The sequence below is a fragment of the Pleurodeles waltl genome, chromosome 9, assembly GCF_031143425.1.
Source record: "Pleurodeles waltl isolate 20211129_DDA chromosome 9, aPleWal1.hap1.20221129, whole genome shotgun sequence".
Lineage (NCBI taxonomy): Eukaryota > Metazoa > Chordata > Amphibia > Caudata > Salamandridae > Pleurodeles > Pleurodeles waltl.
In genome coordinates, this window is record NC_090448.1 from 771,040,387 (window position 1) to 771,046,386 (window position 6,000).

The following is a 6,000-nucleotide window of genomic DNA, read 5'->3' on the forward strand; positions in this document are numbered from 1 at the left end:
CCATGCCAATGCAGATGGCCTTTCCAGGTTCTTCCACTTAGAAAATGAAGACTCTCTTGGGAAAGGTTAGTCTCATCCTCTTTCGTTTGGGGGGGGGGGTTGTGTAAGGAAATGCCTCCTTGGCATGGTTACCCCCTGACTTTTTTGCCTTTGCTGATGCTATGTTTTGATTTGAAAGTGTGCTGAGGCCTGCTAACCAGGCCCCAGCACCAGTGTTCTTTCCCTAACCTGTACTTTTGTTTTACACAATTGGCACACCCTGGCATCCAGGTAAGTCCCTTGTAATTGGTACCCCTGGTACCAAGGGCCCTGATGCCAGGGAAGGTCTCTAAGAGCTGCAGCATAGCTTATGCCACCCTGGGGACCCCTCACTCAGCACAGACACACTGCTTGCCAGCTTGTGTGTGCGGGTGAGAACAAAACGAGTAAGTCGACATGGCACTCCCCTCAGGGTGCCATGCCAACCTCACACTGCCTATGCAGTATAGATAAGTCACCCCTCTAGCAGGCCTTACAGCCCTAAGGCAGGGTGCACTATACCATAGGTGAGGGCACCAGTGCATGAGCACTGTGCCCCTACAGTGTCTAAGCAAAACCTTAGACATTGTAAGTGCAGGGTAGCCATAAGAGTATATGGTCTGGGAGTCTGTCAAACACGAACTCCACAGCACCATAATGGCTACACTGAAAACTGGGAAGCTTGGTATCAAACTTCTCAGCACAATAAATGCACACTGATACCAGTGGACATTTTATTGTAAAATACACCCCAGAGGGCACCTTAGAGGTGCCCCCTGAAACTTAAAACCAACTACCCGTGTAGGCTGACTGGTTCTAGCAGCCTGCCACACTCGAGACATGTTGCTGGCCACATGGGGAGAGTGCCTTTGTCACTCTGTGGCCTGTAACAAAGCCTGCACTGGGTGGAGATGCTATCACCCCCCCCCCAGGCAGGAGCTGTAACACCTGGCGGTGAGCCTCAAAGGCTTACCCCCTTTGTTCCAGCACCGCAGTGCACTCCAGCTAGTGGAGTTGCCCACCCCCTCCGGCCACGGCCCCACTTTTGGCGGCAAGGCCGGAGGAGATAATGAGAATAACAAGGAGGAGTCACTGGCCAGTCAGGACAGCCCCTAAGGTGTCCTGAGCTGAAGTGACTCTAACTTTTAGAAATCCTCCATCTTGCAGATGGAGGATTCCCCCAATAGGGATAGGAATGTGACCCCCTCCCCTTGGGAGGAGGCACAAAGAGGGTGTACCCACCCTCAGGGCTAGTAGCCATTGGCTACTAACCCCCAGACCTAAACATGCCCTTAAATTTAGTATTTAAGGGCTTCCCTGAACCTAAGAATTTAGATTCCTGCAACTTACAGAAGAAGAAGACTGCTGAGCTGAAAACCCCTGCAGAAGAAGAAAGAAGACACCAACTGCTTTGGCCCCAGTCCTACCGGCCTGTCTCCTGCCTTCTAAAGAAACCTGCTCCAGCAACGCTTTCTCCAGGACCAGCGACCTCTGAATCCTCAGAGGACTGCCCTGCTTCAAGAGGAACAAGAAACTCCTGAGGACAGCGGCCCTGTTCCAAAAAGACTGCAACTTTGTTTCAGAGGAGCAGATTTAAAGACCCCTGCAATCCCCGCAAGAAGCGTGAGACTTGCAACACTGCACCCGGCGACCCCGACTCGACTGGTGGAGAACCAACACCTCAGGGAGGACCCTCCGGCGACTCCGAGACTGTGAGTAACCAAAGTTGTCCCCCCTGAGCCCCCACAGCGACGCCTGCAGAGGGAATCCCGAGGCTCCCCCTGACCGCGACTGCCTGACTCCAAAATTCCGACGGCTGGAAAAGACCCTGAGCCCGCAGCCCCCAGCACCTGAAGGATCGGAAATCCAGTGCAGGAGTGACCCCCAGGAGGTCCTCTCCCTTGCCCAGGTGGTGGCTACCCAGAGGAGCCCCCCCCTTGCCTGCCTGCACCGCTGAAGAGACCCCTTGGTCTCCCATTGACTCCCATTGGAAACCCGACGCTTGTTTGCACACTGCACCCGGCCGCCCCCGCGCTGCTGAGGGTGTACTTTTTGTGTGGACTTGTGTCCCCCCCCCCCGGTGCCCTACAAAACCCCCCTGGTCTGCCCTCCGAAGACGCGGGTACTTACCTGCTGGCAGACTGGAACCGGGGCACCCCCTTCTCTCCATTGAAGCTTATGCGTTTTGGGCACCACTTTGAACTCTGCACCTGACCGGCCCTGAGCTGCTGGTGTGGTGACTTTGGGGTTGCTCTAAACCCCCAACGGTGGGATACCTTGGACCCCAATCTTAACCCCGTAGGTGGTTTACTTACCTGCAAAACCTAACAATACTTTACCTCCCCCAGGAACTGTGAAAATTGCACTGTGTCCACTTTTAAAACAGCTAAATGTGTTTTATGTAAAAAGTATATATGCTACTGTAATTATTCAAAGTTCCTAAAGTACTTACCTGCAATACCTTTCAAATGAGATATTACATGTAGAATTTGAACCTGTGGTTCTTAAAATAAACTAAGAAAAGATATTTTTCTATAACAAAATCTATTGGCCTGGAATTGGCTCTGAGTGTGTGTTCCTCATTTATTGCCTGTGTGTATGTACAACAAATGCTTAACACTACTCCTTTGATAAGCCTACTGCTCGACCACACTACCACAAAATAGAGTATTAGTATTATCTCTTTTTGCCGCTATCTTACCTCTAAGGGGAACCCTTGGACTCTGTGCATACTATTCCTTACTTTGAAATAGTGCATACAGAGCCAACTTCCTACAGGAGTGCACTGTGCACTCCCTTCAGGGAGCATGTGGGTTTGGCTGGCCACCTCAGGCCGGCCAAACACACATTCGCACTGTGCTCTTTCCAGCCCGGCACTGTGTTGTCGGGCTGGAAAGAAAAGGCACAGGGTCCTAATCTGCCTGGAGCGCAATGGCTTGGCACTCCAGCCAATCCTAACACTGCTGTGAGCACCGTCAGGATTGGCGGCAGCCTGTGCCTGCAGAGGGGACAGAGGAGCGGTGGCGCGCAGGTAAGCTTTTTTTTTTAAAACTATTTTTATATTATAAATATTCACCCCGCCTCACGCTGCCCTGCCCCTTGTGACCCCCATGAGCCGTGACTGTAGGCCATTGTCACTTTTTCAAAATCGTAGGAATGCACCATTGTCGCAAAGATGCCATCTAATCTCTCAATTATACTTTCCTGAGAGATAGACAAGAGATCTTCAGCTAATGGGAAGCAAGAGTATTCATCCACAACTACCATCAAGTGATGTCAATTGTCAAGTGGACTGACAAAGTCAGTAGCAGTTCTTTCCTAGTCATGCAGTGGCAACACCAACATGTTCAACCGATCTTGAGTAGTTTTCACTGACAGGCAGTTAAATAGATGACGGTTTTTCGATTCTTGTTCAACTGGTTTACCAAGATGAGGAAACCAGACTCAATCTCGGAGAGCTTCTTTAGTGGCAACAATCCTATCATGTCCTTCATGGGCCACTTGAATCACTTGTCGCAGACTCTCCAGAATGACAATTCTTGAACCTCTCACGATAATGCTTCTTGTGTCACAGACAGTTAATCTTTGACATTTTTGTATTTCTGATATTTGCTGTCACTGGTGAGTGGTCAAGTATGTCGATTCCATGACTGATGGGCAATAATGTCTTTTTAACTTTGCATTTCACTATCTTGACTCATGGCAATGACAATTTGTTCCAATGAAATGGCAGCTGGTGTGTTTGATTTCACAATGAAGTTTATGTAGGCTTCAGCAGTCTGAGCTGGGGTATTTTGACATTATATAGGTTCTCTCGAGAAATAGTTAGCAGGGTTTTGATTTTTCCCTGGACGATGCACAATTGTGTAGTTGTATTCCTTGCAGTATTAGACCCCTACGTTCAATTCTTGGGGGAATCTTTGCCTTTGGTTTGCCAAAGATAGTCAACAATGCTTGATGATCTGTCACAAGTGTGAAAGGTTTTCCATATAGGAACACATGGAAATGTTTACAAGCCAGCACCACTGCTAAACTTTATTTTTCAGGTTAGGAGTGTGCACGTTCAGTCTGTGAAAGACTTTTACTTTCAAAAGCCAGAATATGTCTTTGAGAAATTGGCTGTCCACTGTATTTGCAAGATTAGCACCTAAATGGACGGGGCTAGCACCAACAACAACTTCAGTATGTAACTTTGGATCAAAATATGTCATTTCTGTAGCATTTTCAATAGCTTGTTTAATTCTTTTAAAACTTTGCTCACATTCATGTGGCCAACAAAATGAAAGGTTCTTTTTCATCAGCTCTCTCAATGGAGCACTCACAGTGGCAAAGTCTTGCTTATATCTAGAACAGACACTGGCCATACCAAGGAATGAACATACCATGGAAACATCTTGTGGGGGACTGGCAGTTGACAATGCTTGTACCTTAGCTGGATCGGGTGTCATGCCCCTTTCAGAAAAGTTATGACCAAAGAACGTTAGCTTTGTCTTGTTGAATTCCTTTTTTCTCTCCATTTATCATTAAATCTGCATCAACAAATGAACAACACACTTGCCTTAACTCTTTGTCATGTTCTTTTTGTATAGTTCTGAAAACCAATATGTCATTGCTATAGTTGAAAGCATTTGCAACAGGTTGTCTGCTACATCTAATGACATTTAGAAAAATCTCGGCAGCTGAAGAAACACCAAAACTCTGGGCCTGATTCAGATCTCAGCGAAGGGAAATACTCCATCACTAACGTGACGGATATCCTGTCCACCATATTGCAATCCTATTTTATCCTATGGAGATCGAAATACAGCAGACAGGATATCCATCACATTTGTGACGGAGTATTCCATCAGCCGAGATCTCAATCAGGCCTTAGTCTTTTGTATCAGAATAGACCAATATGTGTAGAAAAGGTTGTAAAGTGCTTCCAATTCTCCTTGAGTTCCAACCGATGATATCCTTTATTCAAATCAAGGCGAAAGAAGACCTTTGCATCATTCAATTGCGTTATCATGTCAGCAATGTGCGGACCTGGATATTGTTCTCTTTCAATAGCCTTGTTCACTTGAGACATATCCACTCATATATGTTCAGCTCCTTCACTGTACTTTTTGGGTACTGCCAATGTGGGAGAAACTCGTGGCGTTGGACCAGTAGAATGCTCAATGATATCATGTTTAAGCAAGGATTCAGTTCCTTTTCAATGGCTTCTTGTAAATGAAATGCAATTCTTCTATGCCTCTGAGCCACAGGACGAATATCATCAGTGATATGCAATTGTACTTTCATAGTTTTAAGTTTACCTAACCCATGAAATAAAGAAGGGAACTGACTTACTACTTTGTGATGGGCATTCATATTGTAGTTCACTGAGATCAGTCCCATGTCAACAGATGTGCTGAGTTAACAGGCATTTGATGCTGTACCTTAAAGTATCTGAATGGGGGCTTGCACTCTTGTCTTCTTGTTCTTCATATTTGCTATGAATGAACCTAAATATTTCAAAGGCGTTGACGCAGCCCATGTGTACTCTTGTTTTTGATGGTGTCAATCGTGGAGGTAATTTATTGTATTTCTCTTCAGGCATAATATTTATCAACACACCACTGTCGATGATAAAAGGTATTACACAACCATTTATTTTCAGTGTAATCTTTGGACAATCTTTAGATGACTTGGGTGCTTTTGAATATGGACTTTTCTTGGACTGGTATTACTCCTTACATATGGCCAGTCCACCATGTGCACTCTTTCCTGAGGTAAACATCATTATTAGACAAACATCTTCTTCACTTTCACTCAATACTAATGCTGACAAGCTTTTCGGCAATGATTCAGAGATGATATAGTTCTTTGGGTGTCAATTTGTCTTACTTACGCTGTGGCGTGGCCCTGTGGACATGAGTCGAATGTCGTTTCTGGAATGTTTGGTCAGCGATTTTGTCATCACACCATGACACACTTTTTTTTTGTTTGCCTTGCAAA